We start from the raw sequence: 25,773 nt of genomic DNA on the forward strand, positions 1-25,773 counted from the left end.
AAAACCTGAAATTTTTGTGGGAAATTTCTAATTTTTGAGTGTTAGAAATTAACTCAATTTTGGGGGGGTAATATCCTGTGGCTCAATACTGTTCAGGGCTAATCAAATATGGCTAAGTGACAAATCTGGCCATTTCTCATCTAGAGCATGGAGAAAGAAAAGAGAGGTCCCACTAGGTCAAGTCTAGGTTCTAGGCTGTAAATTGAAGAGGCCTGTAAGGGCTCCAGATAACATGTTTTCCTAGAAGAAAATGTACTCACAAGTAAATATCCTTTTCAGAAAGTATACACTATTTTGGATGAAGTTTTTAAAAATTATTTATTTATTTTACCCTGTCTTGTGCAAAAAAGGATGTAAGGCAACATAAAATTTTCAATGGGATAATATCAAAAATAAATTATGAAGGAAAGACCTAGAAGAAATGATGGTAGTAAAAACAAGATAAAGAACATTAAATGCATGCTGAATATAGACAAAAGAATAAATTTTCATTAACTATTAATTTATAAAACTAAGTAATATGTATGTGGGGAGGGAAGAAGTTTTCATTATTTTGCAAAGTCAATTTCCTTTTTTTTTTTCAAAATACAATTGGGTCTTCAATGTAGATAAATATATTTGTTCATAACTAATAAAGTATTAAATGTCTGAATAAAAAAGGATTTTTATATAATTTGTTTGTTTAGAGTCTATGCATTTACAGTTTAAAAAAAAAAGTGTTATTTTTAAAGGTTATCTTTGCGAGCCAAAATAGAGAGGAGAACAGATCCCTTCCTAATGAGGATTTTAATACTCCCTTGGATAAAAGGGAAAGATTTTTCAATAATAAGAAAAGGCACTATGAATTACAGAAGCATGGGTCTGATGAGGCCATATACAGGATATATTACCAGCAATATTCCAACCTAATGTGTCAGAATTGTACAGCTCTTTTTAAAAAGCTACATTAATAAAAAGTAAGCACTTCTATCGAGATAAATTGATTACTATTTGTTGTTATTCTAAAGGAAAGGAAAAAAAAACAAGGACGATGCATTATCGGTCGTGGTAGGCATTAGTGTATTCCAGTCTAATTTCAACCCCAAATCCAGCCCATTAAATACAATTTGGAAAGGCTCAGCTCTTGGAGTATCAGAGGATGTACAGCCCATATGTAATGAAGAAACATTCCTACAAATATGAGGCTAAACATCATGCATTCTGATAAACCAAGCAGAGAAGCTGGAATTAACTAGGGAAAAAGCTTTACCTCCTTACCCAATTTCCCTTAATAAAACTAGTGAGCTATATAACCACAGGGACCAGGTCTCTGTATTTAACTTTTTTAACAAATATTTATTAAGTATCTACTACTTGACATATGCTAGTCCTAGAAAGAAAAAAAAAACATTCCATGAACTACAGGTTATTCATGCCAAATCAAAGGGCTCTGTTCTATGCAGAGAGTCAATTTACTACTGAAGCAAAATGTAATTACAATAATAGTTTCAGTTGGTCATTATTTAATTTTATTTATTTTTATTTTTTATTATTTTTTTATTTTTTATAAACATATATTTTTATCCCCAGGGGTACAGGTCTGTGAATCACCAGGTTTACACACTTCACAGCACTCACCAAAGCACATACCCTTCCCAATGTCCATAATCCCACCCCCTTCTCCCAACCCCCCTCCCCTCAGCAACCCTCAGTTTGTTTTGTGAGATTAAGAGTCACTTATGGTTTGTCTCCCTCCCAATTCCATCTAGTTTCATTGCAACATGGGGGCTTAAGTGGGTAGAAGAAGAGTTAATTTTATTTTTTTATGACAAAAAAAGCTTGTTATCACAAATAGTTAACACAATAACATGCTGCCAGACACCTGAACATCATTTCCTTAATCCATCTCCACTTCTAAATCTACAACCTTACCCAGTAAAAATAAACCTTTAAGTAACACCTTGGAGCACTGCAAAACGTTCAACTATGAAAGGTAAAGCAAATTTTCACAGGGTGACCTACTTATTGTGAAAGAAAAACAACGTATTGCACTTCAAAAATCTTCAGTAGCAAGGAAGGGAAGTAAAGATGTGTGCTTTGTAATCTCCAATTAATCTGATCATTTAATTCATTAGGATAGTTTCTTCTTTTCCCTTCAGTATTCTAGTTAAATGCTTTAAGGTATATTATAAATATTTCATTTTAAAGGTGGTAACAGCTCTAAGGACAAAAAGAGAGGAACGAGAATCTAGTATCAACTTTGTTATCAATTGTAGATATGTACATACATATAAACATTTACACGTTATGTGTGAGTGTGTGTGTGTGTGTGTATTTTCATCCTTTGGAATCACATCTCTAAAACTGATAAAGTATATAGTGCTCTCATATCTCTAAAATACGGATTTTCAAATTGCAGACTTCAAACAAGTATCACCTAAGAACTTGTTAGAGGTCCAAATCTCAGGCCCAACCCCAGGCATACCACATCAGAAACTCTAAGAGCAGGGTCCAAAAGTCTGTATTTCTGCATAGAGGGGATTCTAATGAGAATTAATGCTCCAAAAGCAAAGAGTGATACCATATAAAATGATCATACTTCAGTGATAAGGTGTTTAAGTAACAAATTGTAGAATTATTAGTTACAATTCCAATATTGACATAATGTCTTAAATTAGAAAAGTTATTAAGTGCTATCCAAGCTCATGGTCACTCTTATACTTAAGATTAATGATAGCCAGTCTTCTGTCTCTCCCTGTCTCTCTCTCTGTTATCTGTAAGTGAATGTGGAATACATGGTAAACACCTTTTATTACCAACTGTAAAAAACAAAACAAAAACAAAACCCTCCAGATGGGGAAATAATATAAAAATCCACTTCTATGTTATATTTCTTACACAGAGAATAACCAATTTCCAGGCACTTGCTATGGGTGCATAACCTACAGTTAGAACTATTTCATAGTGAATTATCTAAAAAAAACTAGTAGTATCCACAGAAATAATCCACTCAGTGCTCCAAATTTTATAGTAAAGTCTTCCAAAATAACAGAATGCATTACACATTTTTACTAGTATATAAAGCTATCATGGATCCATCCTTCCAAATACTGATAATTCATGTCTAACCCATTCAAAACTTACTTTAAACAAATTAATCATATTAAATAGTTGTTTTCTTCACATACAGATAAATTTATTTGCCAAGAGGCTTACAAAATGTTGTTACTATGACCCATACTAACATACAAACCAAAGATTATCACCAGTAATGTTGACATTAGTGGCCAAAGGGGCAGTTGCAGTTTTATATCAACAAGGGATGAACAGGCCTCTCAGACTGGAGGCTTGGGAAAAATCATTTATCAAGTTAAGCCAGGTGAATCTGTAATCAATGACCAGAGCTTTGCTGGAACTACAGTGCCTCACAGGAAGCAAGATGAATTATGAGCTACAGAAGAGCACACTGATTGTTGCTTTAACCTGTTTATTTCACCAAGTAGGATAGAAATGAGTAATATTAATATCATTTTGCACATATTTAATATAGTTTTTACTAGATGCTACATAACATGTAAGGAAACTGTAATAACCACAATTGAATGTCCAATGACATTAACAAAGCTCAGAAACTTAGCATTTCCCAGTAACAATAAATAAAAATAAAATATTGATTCCAGTGACCTGAGTGTGACTGTCATCGTCTAAAATACACTTCTTACAATCTAGTGAGAGATGAGCCCAGGAAAAATACTTTATTGCCCAACATCTCAGGGCCTTCTTTTTTGTAATGAGATATTAGCAACTGATTGTTCTTTCCAAATATTTTTAGTGCCCCTAAAGCCTGTGCATCATGGAATAAACTTATACCACCCTCAAACTTACATATACAAATGTTAGAATTTTATTGCTTGACTATGAAACTTTTCTCCCAACTACAGCAGTATCTCTGTTTAGAAAAGATTATAGACAAAGATTAACCAAAGAAAACCAAAACATCTAGAGTGGAGTTTAATTATAAACACAGGTAACTACTATAACTTCAATTACATAAGTGGAAAAAAACAGCAACAGTGCTAAAGATTCTTTCGGCCAATTTGTATGGCCTGGATAAAGTGTGAAATGGGAAATGTTAATCTATTCTGTCCTCAAGAGCTCAGAGGTCCCCAGTACAGCCCAGTATAAGAGCAATTAGTTTTGTGGAAGGTGATTATGGGATTCAAAGATGTATATTTTCACATAATATGACCCTTGAAAGAAAGATGACTACTTCTGATGCTTAATTAGAGAAATGCTGGAAGAAACCTGGCTATATTTAACTTACTTAGACATACTGCATTGGTTTCCAACACGTACTTCTGTAAGAGTAATTAGAGTAAAACATATTTGCTAAGGTAGGAACATGGCAGGGATGTCCATTATCACCACTATATTCAACATAGTACTAGAAGTCCTAGCCTCAGCAATCAGACAACAAAAGGAAATTAAAGACATCCAAATTGGCAAAGAAGAAGTCAAACTATCACTCTTCGCAGATGATATGATACTATATGTGGAAAATACAAAAGACTCCGCTCCAAAACTGCTAGAACTGGTAGAACTTGTCCAGGAATTCAGTAAAGTGTCAGGATATAAAATCAATGCACAGAAATCAGTTGCATTTCTCTACACCAACAACAAGGCAGAAGAAAGAGAAATTAAGGAGTCAATCCTATTTACAATTGCACCCCAAACCATAAGATACCTAGGAATAAACCTAACCAAAGAGACACAGAATCTATACTCAGAAAACTATAAAGTATTCACGAAAGAAATTGAGGAAGACACAAAGAAATGGAAAAATGTTCCATGCTCCTGGATTGGAAGAATAAATATTGTGAAAATGTCTATGCTACCTAAAGCAATCTACACATTTAATGCAATTCCTATCAAAATACCATCCATTTTTTTCAAAGAAATGGAACAAATAATCCTAAAATTAATGTGGAACCAGGAAAGACCTCGAATAGCCAAAGGAATATTGAAAAAGAAAGCCAAAGTTGGTGGCATCACAATTCCGAACTTCAACCTCTATTACAAAGCTGTCATCATCAAGACAGTAGGGTACTGGCACAAAAACAGACACATAGATCAAGGGGAAAAGAATAGAGAGCCCAGAAATAGACCCTCAACTCTATGGTCAACTAATCTTCGACAAAGCAGGAAAGAATGTCCAATGGAAAAAAGACAGCCTCTTCAATAAATGGTGTTGGGAAAATTGGACAGCCACATGCAGAAATGAAATTGGACCATTTCCTTACACCACACACGAAAATAGACTCAAAATGGATGAAGGACCTCAATGTGAGAAAGGAATCCATCAAAATCCTTGAGGAGAACACAGGCAGCAACCTCTTCTACCTCAGCCGCAGCAACATCTTCCTAGGAACATCACCAAAGGCAAGGGAAGCAAGGACAAAAATGAACTATTGAGATTTCATCAAGATCAAAAGCTTTTGCACAGCAAAGAAAACTGTTAACAAAACCAAAAGACAGCTGACAGAGTGGGAGAAGGTATTTGCAAACGACATATCAGATAAAGGGCTAGTGTCCAGAATCTATAAATAACTTAGCAAACTCAACACCCAAAGGACAAATAATCCAATCAAGAAATGGGCAGAAGACATGAACAGACATTTCTGCAAAGAAGACATCCAGATGGCCAACAGACACATGAAAAAGTGCTCCATATCACTCGGCATCAGGGAAATACAAATCAAAACCACAATGAGATATCACCTCACACCAGTCAGAATGGCTAAAATCAACAAGTCAGGAAATGACAGATGCTGGCAACTATGTGGAGAAAGGGGAACCCTCCTACACTGTTGGTGGGAATGCAAGCTGGTGCAACCACTCTGGAAAACAGCATGGAGGTTCCTCAAAATGTTGAAAATAGAACTACCCTATGACCCAGCAATTGCACTACTGAGTATTTACCCTAACGATACAAATGTAGTGATCCGAAGGGGCACGTGCGCCAGAATGTTTATAGCAGCAATGTCTACAATAGCCAAACTATGGAAAGAACCTAGATGTCCATCAACAGATGAATGGATAAAGAAGTGGTATATATACACAATGGAATATTATGCAGCCATGAAAAGAAATGAAATCTTGCCATTTGCGACGATGTGGATGGAACTAGAGGGTATCATGCTTAGCAAAATAAGTCAGTCGGAAAAAGACAACTATCATATGATCTCCCTGATATGAAGAAGTGGAGATGTAACATGGTGGGTTAAGGGGGTATAAGAATGAATGAAAAAAGATGGGACTGGGAGGGAGACAAACCATAAGTGACTCTCAATCTCACAAAACAAACTGAGGGTTGTTGGGGGGAGGGGGTTTGGAGGAGGTGGGTGGGGTTATGGACATTGGGGAGAATATGTGCTATGGTGAGTGCTGTGAAGTGTGTAAACCTGGCAATTCACAGACCTGTATCCCTTGGGATAAAAATACATTATATGTTTATAAAAAATTTAAAAATATATATATTTGCTTTTTTTTTTCTTTTCTATTAACTTTGGAATCCAACCTCTGATTTTTTTCCAAGGATCAATAACACCATGCAATACCATTCACAGCTAACATAAACAAGTCCCTTTTGTAGTGAAGGGTATAATAAAAACGAGAAGAAATGCTACTTTTATTTTGTATCTTTCATGAGAAGTTAAATCTAGTGAAGAATCTTTGACATGGTTATAGAATAACAGATCAGCTGGACAAAAAGAAAACAGAAAGAAATCACTTGTAAAAATAAAAGAATTGTAATTGTTACTCAGTTTCTTTCTCAAAGGAAACCTTCATGCCAGCAATTTATTCAACATATCTTAACTACCAGACTAATATATGCTAATTAAACAGTACATACAAAGTATAGCTGAGTAACTGACTGTAGCCAAACCCCCCAACAAGATCCATATACCTTGGGGTGAATTCACCTTGGTCAATAAATGGTTAACAGTGAAATCCTCTGAGCCTTGCAGGATGGTCAGCTAGATGGGTGTTCTGAGAAGCCAGATAATGAATGACAAACAAGTAATTTGGGAAGCCAGTCATGCACTGTTTTGGGATTTTCTGTCTTTATTTTTGCTTTTTCTTCTATTAGGGAATGAAAGCCTCTTTACGAAAATTCTCCACTGGATTACAATCAGTTCTCATGACACAACTACAGTGTATAATTTTTGCCTAACAATTCAGGCTAGCAAAAATTAAATGTTCATTTCTATTTATTTCCTTGCTGTCTCATGAGTTAATAAAAAATCATCATCTTCCTCTATTTTTATGTATTTTATGTGTTCACATTTAGATTTTAACTAATTATAAATACACATTATATTTATTAATTTGCTAAATAGTGCACATTTAATAAAAATGAAAATAATAATGACTCAATATATAAATAGCACAGGGGTTCCAAAGTTTGTGCTTCACTGGAGAGAGAGAACCAGACTTGTGCTCTACCAACCACCTCCACTTATACAAAATGAGCATATCATCTGGGATTTAAGATCCATATCCTAAGCCTTTATTACCCTCCCTGATACTGACTTCCAGTAGGATGACTGAGACTGGGACTATCCATTCCTTCCAGGAAAAGATTACTCTCACAGTCAGAGATATTGTCTGATCCTCTGTTACCCCCACAAAACAATGAATGAAACAAGATGGGAGTTTCAACACTGGCAATATACCTAGGAATAACACTATGTGTCTAGAGTCCTGTCCAAATGTAGCTGTACCAAGTTCAATCTAGTACGTTTTCAATCTCTCTTTAGGACTGAATCTCATCCTTCTCACCTTCCATATATTTTTAAAAGATTTTATTTATTTATTTATTTATTTATTTGACAGAGAAGGAGAGAGACATAGTGAGAGAGGGAACACAAACAGGGGAAGTGGGGGAGAGAGAAGCAGGGCTCACAGGACTTGATCCCAGGACTCTGGGATCATGATCTGAGCCAAAGGCAGATGTTTAACGACTGACCACCCCCCCCCCCCAGGTGCCCTTCACTTTCTGAATTATATCTATAAAAAAGAATAAACATTTCCTTCACCTTCTGATTTAGAGTCATCATTACCAAGTCAGTAAGAAATAACTTGAGACTATAAGCAGAACGTTTACAATTCTATGTATACACATATATACTTAGGTACATCAAAAAGAGCTTGGGTTGATTCATTTACATTCATTATACACATTACTACTGCACAGGCTTTTCCTCCTATGTGCTCAACCTATCAAATGAGACTAGCCAGCTGTTCAAAGTCAAACTTTGGGAACCATTTTTGACTCCTCCTCATCCTCATCCCTAGATCTTATTAATCTCCCCATCTTCTAAAATCCAGATTTATCCTTGTGAGGACTAATTTTATGTGTCAACTTGACTAGGCCACAGGGTGCCCATACATTGGTATATTTCAGCAAACATTTTTCCGTGTGTTTCTGTAAGGGTGTTTTTAGATGAGGTTAACATTTAAATCAGCTGAGTAAAGCAGACTGGTCTCCTTTATGTGAGTCTCATCCAATCTGTTGAAGACCTGAAGAGAACAAAATGGTTGAGCCTCCTACAAAAAAGAGGGAATTCTTATCTTTTGGCCTTTGAACTGCCTTTATACTCTAACTGAAACATCAGCTCTTCCCGGGTCTCAAGACTGCCAGACTCTGAACTGAAACCACACCATCAGCTCTCCTGATTCTCAGGTCTTCAGAATCAGACAAGAACTAAACCATCAATTCTTCCAGGTCTCCAGTTTGCCAACTCACCCTGCAGATCTTGGGACTTGCCAGTCTCAGTAATTGTGCAATCCAATTCCTTTTAATAAAATAAAATTCATTCTCTCTCTCTCTCTCTCTCTCTCTACTTCCCTCCATCCCTCTTGAATAGGAGAGATCCTATTCATTCTGTTCCTTTGGAGAACTCTAATACAAATCTATTAAACCTCTCTATGCAGCTTTTCAATCATTTTACAACAGTCAGGTTCAAGGTTCATCTCTTACTCTGACTACTATAACAGCTTCCTAAATTGTTTTCAACATCTATTCTGATCTTATTCCAATAAGGTATGTTTGCTATAACATGGGTCCTATTTGATATCATAAAGTCACAACAGAGATCAAGTAGCCTCCATTCATCTACAATAGTTATCTTTGAAGGTTTATTTCTGTCTATGATAATATATCTTGCTTCTAGGTTTCAATACATATCTCACCATATAGATTATTCTCAAATAGCTGGCATAAAAGAAAAAGGTTCTGAGATTTATTTAAGAATTCTTCTTTCTAATGTAGAAATCATAGTTATAAGTGCTTAATAGTTGGGTAGGATAGGAAAAAGATGATTCAGAAAGCATGTATGGTTTTTCCATAATCAAATGCTTCATTAAAAGCTCCATTTTATTCCATCTTTAAAAGTAATTCACTTCACCTCCACATCTCTCATTTGGAAAACAATAATTCCAGAATGAACTAATTTTTTTAGAATCATCATAAAATATTATCCCCCCTGGTTTACAAAACCAGTATTCTCTCTAGAATTTTATCTCGCATAATCACTTATAGGCTGTACTGTGAAGAATTACATTTTAGAGCAGCCTTGGGCAAGAACATTTGCCTCTTTTTCCTTTAAAAGTGTTAACCCCTTGACAATATTTTTTAAATAATCAAAGGCTTAGCTTTTCCAATTTCTTCTTCAATATTACTTTGGCAAAGGTTTGGGTATTAAATCAGGTAGAAATCAATACTCCTTATGTAATGCTTGCCCCCCAGAAGGTGTCTAACATAAAAATAAGTAAGTGTGCTGAGCACCGAGTATTTTTTTCATATGTAAACATCTATCTGATGGAGGGGGTGGTATTTTATGCCTCACGCCTTTAAGATTAAACAAAATATAATGAAAAGGAATACACTTACTCATTTCCTGGTAAAATGACTATCTCTAACAAAAAGCCCCCCCACACACACTTTTTCCTTCTAAACATAGAAAATTGAAAAATTAATGTAAGTAGAAACTGGGCTCATCATGAAAAAAGCATAAATTAAAAATGTATATTAATTTAAAATATATCTGACCATATCGATTATAAAAGACTGCAAATATAAAGGAGGGGGGGGGAAAAGAACTGGAAAATTAGACTGCTCACTCATTTGGAACCTTTGATAAAAAGCACTCTATCTTCCTTGGACTGTCACCCCCCTGAGGAAGGGACTGTGACATTTTGTATTAATCTCTAAACAGCACTTGCTTCTTTACTGCACCTGTGACAGCACTTCATAATAAAAATTTTTCAGATTTTTAAATGGAACCACTTTTATTAACTATGAAACTAACAGGATGTGTTTGCCATTTCGATTGCCTTAGAACATTAAACATTTCATTTCAAATGTTACCATTTTTCTTGACAAATTTACTCCTTCCCCTGATTTAAGTTAAAAAGTATCTGAGGGGGAGCCTGGCTCAATTGGTTGAGTGTTCAGCTCTTGATTTCAGCACAGGTCATGATCTCAGGGCTGTGAGATAGAGCCCTGTACAGCACTCTGCACTCAGTATAGAGTCAGCTTGGGATTCTCTCTTTCCCTCTGCCTCTGCCCCACCCTCACAAACTCACCCTCTTCCACTCTCTTTCTCTCTCTCTCTCAAAAGAAATAAAACGGTTTTTTTTTTAAAGTATCTGAAATCAGAAATGACCTTATAATTTAGTGGTTAATTGTCTCCACTCGTGTACTTTTGAATGACCTACAACTCTGGCACTGTAGTTTTCTAACCACAAAAAGGAAAAGAAAATAATTATGAATTGAATGAAATACAACCTTCAAGTAAACATCAAATGCAAAATCAAACAGGATTTTCCCATGTTTATATAAGAAGCTGTGAAATGTATACAATAATGAGACATGAATAATTAGTACTGCAGAGATGAGAAGAAACTTAAAATCTAGGACTTTAGATTGCAATAAAAAGTCACTTGGAATTTGCTCTATATTGTTCCAGTGTTTTTACTCCAACTCTTTGAATCCCTGTGAAATTCCAAGATGGCATCTTGTATTCAGTGGATAGACAAAACCAAAGGTATTTTCCAGTTTGTATCAAAAAACAAGCAAACAAAAAAGAAAGTGCTCAACTTTGGGGTAAAAGAAAAGGCAACCAGAAGATGGCCAGAGCACTAAGGAATTATGGAAGAACTGGAGACATCACCAAAACTGGAGGAAGCTATTTTATCCGTTCACTAAGTCATTCTCCAAGGATTCTGTCTATATTATTTCTTAGAGTAAGAGTTCTTCTATTCAAAGTATGCTCAATCTGAATAAGGATATCTCAGCTTGAGTAAATGGAATGCAAATTATAATTGTACATATGCCAATTACCATGAGCTGAGCCACCCTGATTGCTAAATATTCTATTTCCTGATTTCCTGGCATCAGAAATACCTACAAATTTTGGGATTTTTCTCTTAGAGCAAATAATGAAGAGGACAAAGAAATTAACTCCGATTTTCTTTTATTAAATAGCATATAATCTATACATAGATTACATAGACTCTTTCAATATTATGAGTAGAAAACCTCTGGTTGAGACCCAGTCCCATTCACACATTTAGCAAGCATTCACTGATCATTATCTATAGCCAACCACTGTGCTAATGCAATATATCCCCACCAGAATTAAGCTTATTAAGGAATTGTCTGTAAGGGGTAATACTTACCTGGTATTGCCCATTCAGAAAAATAAATATTGACCATAACAATCTACCCAGACCCATACATAGGCATACCTAGGAATTTTTTTATTTATGAAATCAGAAAGATTTATGAAAAGCACTTCCCCATGCTCTGAAATTTGAACTGTAAAGACTGTGAGGCATTAACTTTAAACACACATATACACACATATACAACACCAATTAAGACAACTTGATGAGGTCCTAATGTCATCTTCTTCTTGTAATTCCTCCTTAAGAGGAACTGATTAAGAGGAGCTGAGTAAGAAGCATTCACCTTTTGGCTAATGAACGTTATAGCCATGCTTTTCAAATAAGACTATGCAGGAGAACGACCAGGGATGTTTCCTAAAATTCTAGTCCTAGCACCCAAATCCTAGAGATTATGATACAGTAGTTCAAAGTGGTCTCCAGAAATCTGCATTTTAGTGTGCAAGTTACATGATTCTAATATCTGTGCTCTTCAGGTCTTTGGGTCTCTGGTGTCCATTCAAGTCAAATCAGGACCTCTTGTACCTCCCAGTTCTGCTGATTCTTTTTGAATTGAAAAACCACTCTTGGTGATCTAGACTACTTATAGGGTAGACAGGGAGAAGCCTTCCACTATGAGGAAAGGGACAAAGGATAATCCGTAGCTTTTGCTGACTCAAAAGCCTTCTGTCCCTGACATGATACAAGTGAAGCTGGTCAATGGGAAGATCATAAATAAACTCACATAAGAATTCTCTCCAGGATGAGGGGCACCTGGATGGCTCAGTCAGTTAAGCATCTACCTTCAGCTCAGATCATGATCCCAGGGTTCTGGGATCAAGCCCCATATCAGGCTTCCAACTTGGCAGGGAGTCTGCTTCTCCCTCTGTCCTTCCCACTCTCTGTCTCTCTCTGTCAAATAAAAAAAATAAATAAACAACAACAAAAAAATCTTAAAAAAAGAAGAAGTCTCTCCGGAAGAACTGAGACTTCAGACCATAAATCCCAAGATTTAAAATTAGATAAAACCTCTGGAGTAGACCTGTGGCTGGAGGGTATGATAAGGCTCAAGAAATGTACTCAGTACAAGGGTCTAATATTTTTTTAAAGTGATGTTTCAAAACATTGTATGACTCTTTGTCTGGAAGCTTTCCTAGAATAATCCTTCTAGCATAATGATTATGTTGAGCATGGAAATGGAAACTAAAAAGGAGCATAACCCTGTAACTCAAGCTTGGAGTAACGGTGAGTCCTGGCCAAGAAACGGCCCAGCACTTGGTTGACAAGCACTTGGTGACAACCTCCAATACAGCACTACATAAAAATGGAAGCAATGGGGTCACCAGGGTGGCCAGGTCAGTCAAGCCTCTGACTCCTGATTTTTGGTTCAGGTCATGATCTTAGGGACCTGGGAAGTCTGCTTGATTCTTTCTCTCTCTGCCCCCCTCTGCGCTAATAAATAAATAAATGTGGAGGGTTTTTTGTTGTTGTTGTTGTTGTTGTTTAATTTTATTTATTTATTTTGACAGAGAGAGATCACAGGTAGGCAGACAGGCAGGCAGAAAGAAAAGAAGCAGGCTCCCCACCGAGCAGAGAGCCCAATGCGGGGCCCGATCCCAGGACCCTGAGACCATGACCCAAGCTGAAGGCAGAGGCTTAACCCACTGAGCCACCCAGGCGCCCCAATAAATGTTTTTTAAAAATGGAAGCAGTGGCAATAATGGAGACAACAGATATCATTTCTTCCTCTACTTAATTGCACGTATTGCACGTACTCCTGGAAGTTTTGGACAAGTCTCAGAAAAAGGGGTCATTTAGGAGGGGGTAAATGAATTATGAGACAAACATAATAATAGTCATGTAGGGTCTGGATCAATTAATCTAAAATATTAGAGAAACTTGGTTTTATTTTTATCTTCTCCTGCAATACCTGCAATATTTCTGTGCATCATCTGTTACTCTTCTTCCCTTTTCACTTCATTGTGACACAGAACTCAGAACACACTGTATATTCTATAACATGCCTTCTTGCTGTGCTCTTTCTTTTGCCTGGAGTACTCTACAAAGCCTTTTGTAAGTCAGGTGGATTGGGTCAGATACCTTTCTACAAAGTCTCTATCATATCCTAAGCATGTGTTTACATGACAGAATTTATTCAAGTAACACCCTCTATATGCTTCTATTTCCTTACCAGTAAAATGGAGATAATAATAGTATATACCCCCATAGGCTTATTTTGGTGTTTAAATAAGGTAATATATATAAAGCCACTTACAACAATACGTGCAACAAACTAATATGTAAGTAATAAATATTATGATTTTTTATCATTATTCAAAAATATTAAATGTTGGATAAGGTACTATGTGCCAGGTACTATGCTGGGTGTTAGCAGACACTGATGAACAAAGGAAAATTGTCCCTGCTCCAGTGGTGCTATGTAAATCACCACTCAGCAGGCAGTGTCTCCATCCCTCCTACTGGTCAGAGATAAATCTTCATCATTTTGTGTTCCCAGTACTTCGTAGAGGATCTGTCACCCAGAGGTGGGCATATGGAGTTGCTCAAAAATGATTACAAAATAAACTCAGGGTGATTTGATCAGAGGGACAAAATACATGTGACATGGCAACATGCAACAGCATTACAAACACAGGAACTAGGAATCACTGGCTAGAACCCAGGTTAAGTAAGGAGAAGTGAGATGAGATACAGATGAAAAAAGGCAAGGCCAGATCACAAAGAGCCTTATACCATGAGAAAGACTTTAACTTCATCTTCAAGTCAATAGAGAGATATAAAATAGTTTTAAGGAGGGAGTATTATATTAATATTTCCATTTCAAAAAGCATATTCTGGGGGTGCCTGGGTGGCTCAGTGGGTTAAGCCTCTGCCTTTGGCTCAGATCATGATCTCAGGGTCCTGGGATGGAGCCCCACATCAGGCTCTCTGCTCAGCCGGGAGCCTGCTTCCCCGTCTCTCTCTGCCTGCCACTCTGCCTACCTGTGATCTCTGTCTGTCAAATAAATAAATAAAATCTTTTTTTTTTTTTAAAGCATATTCTGTAAATTGTGAAGAGCACTGGAAGAAAATGAAACTGAAAGTTAAAAAAAAAGGTGCTATTTTCAGTAATCTGGGAAAGATGTGGTGGAGAGTTTGATTAAAGGGAGAGTAAGCCTTTTTTACATCACAACAGACCTTATCAGGTACATGCAGTGATACCAATGAACACAATGTTTTGGAATAGTAGGATGATCATCTTAACCTTCCACATCAAAAGCACTGCTTTAAATCTCAAAGATCACTCACAATCTCACAGATACATCAATTTTCCCTATAAAATGTATTAATAGTTATTCATTCAAAATTCCTTTGACCTGGGACGCCTGGGTGGCTCAGTTGGTTGGACGACTGCCTTCGGCTCAGGTTATGATCCCGGAGTCCCGGGATCGAGTCCCACATCGGGCTCCCAGCTCCATGGGGAGTCTGCTTCTCCCTCTGACCTTCTTCTTGCTCATGCTCTCTCTCACTATCTCTCTCTCTCTCAAATAAATAAATAAAATCTTTAAAAAAAAATTCCTTTGACCTAATTATTTAAGTTCCTACTCTATTATATATTGGCAAAACAGACTATGTAGGCATCACAAAAGAATGAAAACAAGTTTTACTCTTTATTGACTCATACATGTCTCTTTTGAGGTTCAAATAATTGCTGTGGGTTGTTCTTGTACCCATGTATCAAGATTTGGAGAATAAGATCACTTCAATTCTTCCTTTGCTTATCAACCATTTAGCCTTCAATCACAACCTTTTTAAACTTTAAACTTCCCAGGCTAACCAATATTATTTTTCTGGTTTGGGAAGTTTTTGTTTTATTTTGTTTTGTTTTGTTGCTTTTTGTTTGTCTGTTTCGTTTTGGTTTTTTGTTTTGTTTTTGTGAGCCATTAAGTAGTTCTATTACTTCTGAAATAATAGTTAATTTCTATTTTTTCAATGTCACTAATATTCTCTATTATGCTATAATGACAGTTAAACTACATGTTTAATTAAATTTTTATGTAATTTGAATTTTCAGAAAGTTAGATTCTCCTTGGAAAGGTAATCAATAGAAAGAGAAACAAAAAAATAGTACACATAGGGAAAAGAAGGAAAAAAATGACTATATTCTAATTACCAACAGTACTAGGAAGAGTTTGAAATACATACATGAAGGGTTTTCATTTTCTGTCTTTCATCAGTTTTGACTGTATTTTCAAAAAGTATTCCTACATTAAATAGAACCAGTTATGCTGAGTGAAATAAGTCAAGCAGAGAGAGTCAATTATCATATGGTTTCAGTTACTTGTGGAGCATAAGGAATAACACAGAGGACATTGGGAGATGGAGAGGAGAAGTGAGTTAGGGGTAATCGTAGAGAGAGAAAAACCATGAGATACTACGGACTCTGAGAAATGAACTAAGGCTTTTGGAGGGGAGGTAGGTGAGTGGTTGGGTGAGCCTTGTGGTAGGTATTGTGGAGGGCACATATTGCATGTAACACTGGGTATTGTGCATAAACAATGAATTTTGGAACGCTAAAAAGAAATAAAATAAAATAAAATGGAAAAAAATACTCTACAAAAAGGCCTTTAATTGTAAGGTGATATAAGCTTCCTCTAACCATACTCGAAGGTCCTCAAAAAAGAAACTGTTCAATCTGTAAACCCAGTGCAGCAAATCTTGCTAATCTTTTCTCTCTCTAGAGAAAACTTTGCAGGGAGAAAGAGTAAAAGCCAAAATTGCATTAAGATTTTGGGAGTAAATACCAAAACTACAGGGATGACATGACTCATTTCCTCCGAAAGAATAAATAATGAGTATAAACTCAGCTTTTGCTGAGGTGGTAGGAGGCTGGGACTGGACAAGAACCGCCTCCAAGTAATACTCCAACAGAGTGGGAAAGGCAGCTTTGCCACTATTCCTTACTTGCTCTACTGCACAGTTGTGGCTGAAGGCCATGGGTTGGATGAGTAGAGGTAGCAGGACAGACCCTAAAATTCAGAAAGACAGAATGCCCAGACCAACAGGCTTATAACAATAACAACAATGGTGTGGCATGAAAAGCATGTCGGGAAAGGATTTCTAGGAATGTTGAGACAGTATCTAAAGGGAGTTAATAAGGGTTAGCTACTATAGTCAAAGTTTATATATTGTATTTGACATGAAGAAACAATTTTACTCACTTTGCTCTATTAAAAAAATACACAATTATAGGGTGCCTGGGTGGCTCAGTTGGTTAAGTGACTGTCTATGGCTCAGGTCATGATCCTAGAGTCCCACTATCAAGTCCCACATTGGATCCCCTGCTCAGCAAGAAATCTGTTTCTCCCTCTGACCCTCCACTCTCTCATTCTCTCTCTCAAATAAATAAAATCTTTTTAAAAAATTAAAATTTAAAAATACATGGTTAGACTGAGCCCCCCTGTCATGTTTCTGTTTTACTGACTTCACTAATCTCACAAACTATATTAATCTTCATACTGTGAGCAAAATTCTTTCATCTAACAACTTATTTTCAAAATGTTTCTAAATATCTTACTAGGGGTACAAGAAAGAGTTTAAAAATTCTTACTCCTAGAAAAGAAATAAAAAGATTAGAGCAGAAATCAATGAAATAGAAACCAAAAGAAGAGCAGAACGGATTAATGAAACTAGAAGTTGGTTCTTTGAAAGATTTAATAAGATTGATAAATTGGTTCAGTCATTAAGCATCTGCCTTTTGTTCAGGTCATGATTCTGGGGTACTGGAACTGCGTCCCTCATCAGGCTCTCTGCTCACTGTGGAGCCAGTTTCTCCCTCTCTAACTCCTCCTGCTTGTGTTTCCTCTCTCACTGTGTCTCTTTCTAGTAAATAAATAAAATCTTTGAAAAAAAAAAGAAAGAAAAGAGAAATGACCCAAATTAATAAAATCACAAATGAAAGAGGAGAGATCATAACAAACACCAAGGAAATATAATTTTAAGAACATATCATGAGCAATTATATGCCAACAAATTAGGCACTCCGAAAGAAATGGATGCACTCCTAGAAATTTATAAACTACCAAAACTGAAACAGGAAGAAATAAAAAAACCCAAACAGACCCATAACCAGCAAGGAAACTGAAGCAGAAATAAAAAATCTCTAAACTAAAAAGAGTCCAGGCCAGATGGCTTCCCAGGAAAAGTCTACCAAACATTTAAAGAAGAACTAATACCTATTCTTCTGAAGCTGTTTCAAAAACTAGAAAGGAAAGGAAGACTTCCAAACTCTTTCTATGAGGCCAGAATCATCTTGATCCCCAAACCAGACAAAGACCCTACCAAAATGGAGAATTACAGACTAATATCCCTAATGAACATGGATGCAAAAATTCTCACCAAAATATTAGCCAATAGGATCCAACAGTACATTAAAAGGATTATTCACCAGGACCAAGTAGAATTTATTCCTGGGCCATAAGGGTGGTTCAACATTCACAAATCAATCAATGAGATATATCACAATAAAAGAAAGTATAAGAAACATATGACCCTCTCAGTTGATGCAGTAAAAGTATTTGACAAAATACAGCATCCTTTCTTGAATAAATTTTCCACAGTATAGGGATAAAGAGAACCATACATCAATATCATAAAAGGGATCTACAAAAAGCCCATGGTGAAAATCATTTTTGATGGGAGAAAAACAGAGCTTAAGGTCAGAAACATGACAAGGATGCCCACTCTCATCACTGTTGTTCAACATACCACTAGAAGTCCTAGCTTCAGCAATCAGATTACAAGAAGAAACAGAAGGCATTCAAACTGGCAAAGAAGTCAAACTCTTACTCTTTGAAGATGACATAACACTTTATGTGAAAAACCCAAAACATTTCACCCCAAAATTGCTAGAACTCATAGGAATTCAGCAATGTGGCAGGATATAAAACCAATGCACAGAAATCAGTTGCATTTCTATACAATAACAATGAGACAGAAGAAAGAGAAATTAAACAATAGATCCCATTTACAATAGCACCAAAAACCATAAGATACCTAGGAATAAAATTAACTAAAGAAGTAAAGTATGTGTAGTCCAAAAACTATAAAACATTTATGAAATAAATTGAGGAAGACACAAAGAAATGGAAAAACATTCCATGCTCATGGATTGGAAGAATAAATATTGTTAAAATGTCTATGCTACCTAGAGCAATCTATATATTCAACGCAATCCCTATCAAAATACCATCAACTTTTTTTTCACAGAGCTGGAACAAATATGTATAGAACCAGAAAAGACCCCAAATAGCCAGAGGAATGTTGAAAAAGAAAACCAAAGCTGGTGGCATCACAATGCCAGACTTCAAGCCCTATTACAAAGCTGTAATCAAGACAGTATGGTACTAGCAGAAAAACTGACATATAGTTCAATGGAACAGAACCGAGAATCCAGAAATGAATGCTCAGCTCTATAATCAACTAATCTTTGACAAAGCAGGAAAGACTATCCAAGAGAAAAAGAACAGTGTATTTTTTGGTGCTGGAAAAATTGGACAGCCACATGTAAAAGAAAGAAACTGGATCATTTTCTTACATGATATATAAGGATAGACTAAAAATGGATGAAAGACCTAAATGTGAGACAGGAATCCATCAGAATCCTAGAGGAGAACATAGGTAACAATCTCTTCAACCTCGGCCACAGAAATTTCTTGCTAGACACGTCTCCAAAGGCAAGGAAAACAAAAGCAAAAATGAACTCTCAAGACTTCATCAAGATAAAAAGCTTCTACACAACAAAGGAAACAGTCAACAAAACTAAAAGGCAACCTATGGAATTGGAGAAGATATTTCCAAATGGCACACTGGATAAAGGACTAGTATCTAAGATCTATAAAGAATTTATCAAACTCAACAACCTCCCCCCAAAAAACAAAAACAAATAATGCAGTCAAGAAATGGACAGAAGACATGAACAGATATTTCTCCAACTAAGACATGCAATTGGCCAACACACACATGAAAAAGTGCTCCACATCACTTGGCATCAAGAAAATACAAATCAAAACCACAGTAAGATACCACCTCACACCAATCAGAATGGTTAAAATTAACAAGACAGGAAACAACAAATGTTGGTGAGGATGTGGAGATGGTGGGAATGCAAGCTGGTATAACCACTCCAGAAAACAGTATGGAGGTTCTTCAAAAACCTAAAAACAGGGCTATGATTTGACCCAGCAATTGCATTACTGGGTATTTATCCCAAATATACAAATGTAGTGATTTGAAGGGGCCTCTGCTCCCCAATGTTTATAGCAGCAATGTCCACAATAGTCAAAACTTCTGAAAGAGCAGAGATGTCCACCTACAGATGAATGGATAAAGCAGATGTGGTATATATATACAATGGACTATTATTCAGCCATCAGAAAGGATGAATACTTACCATTTACATCAATGTGGATGGAACTTATGCTAAGTGAAGTAAGTCGATCAGATAAAGATAATTATCATATGGTTTCACTCATATGTGGAATATAAGAAACAGCAAAGAGGATCATAGGAAAAAGGAGGGAAAACTTAATGGGCAGTCATTAGAGAGGGAGAAGAACCATAAGAGACTCAACTATAGGAAACAAAGAGTGCTACTGGAGGGTTGGTGGGTGGAGAGATGGGTAATTGGGTGATGGGTATTAAGGAGGGCATGTGATGTGATGAGTACTAGGTGTTATACACAACTGGTGAATTATTGGACACTACATCTGAAATTAATGATACAGTGTATGTTGGCTAATTGAATTTAAATTTAAAAAATAAATAAAAATAAAAATCCCTACTCCTACATTCAAGTCAGAAAAAGCTTTATTTTTGTAACAAATTATGACATAAAACCCATCTGACCCTACCCATTCCAAAATCCTGTCTCACTCTCACAACTAATTTTGAAGTTACTCGTACATCTTTTTCTCTCTACATAACATTCCTTTGCCATAGCTGCTAAATACAATGAACTAACAGAAGTACTGAAATTGTGTAGGCTTAGTAAGAGCAACTGCACAGGAATGAATGTATTTAATTAAATCCTCCCCCAACCCCCAAAACGGAAAAGAATCTAAACAGTGTTGTTCTGTTTCCTACCTTAGCCCTATTTAGTGATTACATATCTATTAAAGAGGAGGTTTTGTATGAGTAATCATGGCATGCACTAGATTATTACAATTTAATGACAACAAAATGCACTATATAATTTATTTTATACACTTAGATAAGTAGATGTTAATATAACTCTAGAATAAAAGGCCCCAATTTCAAACTTATTAATAAAATTATGTTATTTCTCCAAATATGTGATATTCTGGGCATAGTCATTTCCTTATAAAATAAGGACTGCATTGTATGACAGGAAGAGATTTCAAAGTTCATTATTATTTACTTTTTCCCTTTCAGATACACCTCTGAAAGGGGACACTAGATTTATATGTGTGTATTGTGTAGGTGTGTATTTAAAAGTTAGTGGAAGCTGTAGTGGAAGTAAAATAGTTAAAATGGGTAAGAACTCTTAGAATTAATGAAGATTCAGAACTAGGAAGCACAGACATGAGTGCCATTCACAAGTGTATGTGCACACATCTCCATATGTGTACTGGACACACACACATGCGCGCGCACGCACACACACACACACACACACACACACACACACATAGCAGTGGATCCTTCTGTCATCAAAGAATGACCTAACTGGGTATTAGAAAACAACTTTCCCAAGATATTATAGAAAAATATCATTTCACATTTATAAGTCATATTCTTTAGTAGATCGTAATTTGTAGAAGACTAAATAAGTGACTCAAAGATCTCTGTCTTCTGAAAAATAATTGAAACTTTGCTTCCTGCACAGATAACTTATAGAAACAGGTATATCAAATATACCTTAATCAGCTTTAACATTTCCTTTTTCCTCTTTAGGGAGAATGGATATTAAGTGTCCTACACAAGTACATGAGTCAACGCTCAAACAGGCTCATTAAGCTATAGGTATTTAGAGCAGATGTTGTCTTGTCTCCCAGCCCTCCTCTCCATTTCTAACAAATATTCCTTCCAGCCAAAGGTTCAAATGTCAGCTGCCATCCTCTCAGATAATTTTCCCATTGTTGAGTGCCTAACCCAAACTGGGTCATCAGAAATGGGTTAAAAACAGAAAAAAAAAAAAAAAGAAAAAAGAAAAAGAAATTAGCTTCCTTATTGTTTACTCTGTTCTGTCTGTATTGGTCTGTCCAATAGTATCCACATATTTCCCTCTGTGGATTATCCCATAGATGTTGTACAAATTCAGTTTCCTAAGTTATCCCTCTGCAGGGGGAGGAATTGTGTAAAGGCACTTTTCAATTATTTTTTCCTTGGGATGAGAAATAAGCATTGATCTTGGGATGCCCTGATATATTTAGTTGACATATCTGTATAAATATGAAATAATAAAATTATCCTTCTACAGATCTTCAGATACACTAATAAAATAAGCTAGAGTATGAAAATAAGGGATATGTACTTATGTGATTTTAAAATTCAATATTATGACTTCATAATATTTCAAGTTTGAATTAAATTAAAAAATATAGCAAATTTAAAAGCCAATGCAAACCCATACTTCAGTGGATGCTAAAATAGGTGGGTAGATAATGTTACAATCACTATGTTTATAAAACAGAATACCACTATGGTATAAAATTTGGAAAAAATCATAAAAATTGAATGCTTGAACTTTTGTCCTAATAGAAAAATTTTATTAACTCAAAGGGAATTCTCTGAAAAATGTATTAATTTTTCCTAATGAGCATCACAGGATTTCTAAGTCTACATTAGACACTCAAGACTTTGCTTTGTTTATGGAGTGCTTTCTTTAGTTCTTTGAAGATTTTTTTTTAGAAGCCTCAAAATAAGAGTACATTAGGATAACTCTGACTAAAGAGATACAGAGGATGATGAATGAATGATGAGATATTTCTTATCTTTGAATACTTCCCTTATTACTTCTGGCTTATTATACAACATATATCTACATCTCTTCATTCAACCTGCTATTTCAAATAGCCATAAAAAGAAAATGTCTTAAAATTAGTAATCTCCTTGGGGCATCTGGGTGGCTCAGTTATTAAGCATCTGCCTTCAACTCAGGTCATGATCCCAGGGTCCTGGGATCGAGTCCCACATCAAGACCCATATGAAGCCTCACATAGGGCTCCCTGCTCAATGGGAAGCCTGTTTCTTTCCCTCCCACTCCCTCTGCTTGTGTTCTCTCTCTTGCTGTGTCTCTCTCTGTCAAATAAATAAAATCTTTTGAAAAAATTGGTAATCTCCTACTTCTTTATAATTTTGCTTATAAAACAGCAATTATGTAAATTCTTTTTGAGTGTTATAATTAAAACATTTAAAGATTTAAAAGCATCTAAAACCTTAGACAAATTTTCAGTATTTAGTTATTATTTTCTTTTAGGATATCAGAATGAGCTGCATTAATAATAGTCTAGCTTTAGCACACACACAGGAAATCATTCCATTTATGTTAATAATTACGTACAACTGGTCTAAAAATTATTTGTATATAACCCAGATCTATCTCTCTATCCAGACAAGAATTTAAAATATTTTTTTGAAAAATTTCTAAACCCAAATCTACTAATTATATACACAAAGAAAAGTAATCTATAAAAAGAAAAACAAGTATAATTTAAAAGAAGGCTTAACTTGGGGGCCTGAGTGTCTCAGTCAGTTGAGCATCAGACTCTTGGTTTCAGCTTAGGTCATGATCTCATGGGTTATGAAACTGGGTCTGCATCAGGCTCCATGCTCAGTGTTGAATCTCCTTGAAGATTCTCTCCCTCTGTCCCTCCCCCAAACCCCCCCCCAAAAAAATTAATAAATAAACCTTTAAAAGAAATAAAAGAAAGCTTAACAACAAAGTATGAAAAGCTAACATATTTAGTTTCTAACTTCAATGTAATCCAATAAAAAAGACACTGTTATATGGTAGAAACTTCTGGTTACAAAATAAATCACAAGAATGAAAAGTATAGCATAAGGAATAAAATCAATAATATTATAATAACTTTGTATGGTAAAGATGGTAACCAGTTTTATCTTGGTGACCATTTCATGATATACATTAATTGTTGGAACACTATGTAGCATACTTAAAATTAATATAATATGTTAACTATATTTTTAAGTTTTTATTAAAAGTAAAGCACTGTGATATTAGTAAAAATGGTATAACAAAACCCTTTTTGAAACTATAAATACTAACATTCTAAGAGTAAGTTATTCCAAAAATAAGGAGAAGCACCATTTTCTCCCTTTTCCTGGCAAGGACGCCTTTGAAAGGACAACATGTGTTGTAACATGTATGAGTAATGCCTTCTACTTCCATGGAGTGATGGTTATATGACATTACATCTTTACCTGTTGTTAACAGATGAAGTATTGACCATATGCCAAGAAAGACAGAATAGAGAATAAGGAGTATACATAGGAAGACAATTAAAATGATCCCATTCATGAGAGGAGAATTGAGAGCTAAGAAAATGAAAAAAGAATCCCTGTTTTCGAACATTAAAATGTTACATCACCTCAGTGTAGAGACATGTTCTCTTGCCACCTCAAATAGAATATTTGGCGATCAGAGCCAGATAAAGGAATCCAAACTACTTGTTTTTATAGTTAGCTCTGCCATTTAAGCATGGTCTAATCATCCAACTCTGTATATTACTATAAAAAAAGAATCTCTAAAATGCACACCATGAAATAAAATGTACTAGCCTAAGAGAAATGTTGTTAGACTTAATTAATGCTTGCAAAAACACTCTTAAGATTTTTACAAACAAGTGTTATATAATCACAAAATCTCTATTACTATTCTATCATCTCCTCAGCCAAAGCAAGTTTTGGTCTCCCAGTACTGCTGGCAGCAAAATAAACCTGACGTCATTCTTCTAAGTCCAATTGGCAGACCAGCTGTGCCATTATTCCCAGGCAGAGTGGTCATGTTCGGTAATACCCACATAATATGTCTATGACCAAGCCAAAATTACCCCCCTTGGAACATGGTTCAGCCCCTGAGAATGCAGAGCTGAGAAGACCTGCTGGGTTCAGCAGACCAGTAGTGGTAAGGGACATTTTAGTCTGATAATGGCCCTAAATTACTGATATCAACTTGGTGCCTGAGACTCCAGGCAAAAACATCTATTTTTATTCTATTTGAACATTTACCAAAAATATGAATGCAGCTGCCTTAGTCTTCATTTGCTTCTCTGTTTTTATGGAATATTTAAGGTCATGACTATAAATACAGATAAAATTTATATAAAACACCAAATTAAATGGAAAGCATTTTATATATATTTTTTAAATCTATGCTTTTTCTTATTTATAGATTTTGGAGACATATAAAACCTAGGCCCCAAGCCAATTGACAGTTCAATAAACCACTGCATAGTTGTGTATTTTCAGGTATAAAGTATACCAAAATGATGTGAGGCTGACAATTCAGTGTATATTACTTACAGCAACAGCTTGGTACAATTTTTCCATATACTTGATTTATGAAAACAAACTCATATTCTTTAAAGGGAAGATTCATCTTCTTATACAAAGTTAATCTTTATGAAAATGAAAAAATGTTTTCTGAACCAGGAGGAAAATAACATTTATTAAGGCTTTGTAAATATATATTGAAAGAGAGAGATTATGAAGAAGAAAAAACTAATTCTATAATTCCTTTGCTTAATAACTGCCTGTTGACATTTTTTTTAAAGTAGAACATGTTCAAGGTTAGTAAAGTGAAAGGTAACTTTTCCACTCCCAGAGCTCTTGCTCCTGAAAAATAATCATTTAATAGTTTCATGAGGTTCCTTCCAGAAAACAAAAGCTTTATGCACATATAAGTATACACATATGTAACGTGTTTATGTTTGCACATCCACCTTTGGTTTTCCTATTACAAAGAGTAAAGTGCCTGTGTCAAAGGACACATGCATTTTATTTTGCTAGATATTCCAAACA

The 25,773-nt window shown here is 35.5% G+C and overlaps 1 protein-coding gene across 1 annotated transcript in view; it reads right to left on the reverse strand.

The window, feature by feature from the left end:
* Window positions 1–25,773, reverse strand: part of CTNNA3 (catenin alpha 3) — a 1,804,468-nt gene that overhangs the window by 1,186,477 nt on the left and 592,218 nt on the right. The window lies entirely within an intron of this gene.

Source organism: Mustela nigripes, chromosome 4 (assembly GCF_022355385.1).
Source record: "Mustela nigripes isolate SB6536 chromosome 4, MUSNIG.SB6536, whole genome shotgun sequence".
NCBI lineage: Eukaryota > Metazoa > Chordata > Mammalia > Carnivora > Mustelidae > Mustela > Mustela nigripes.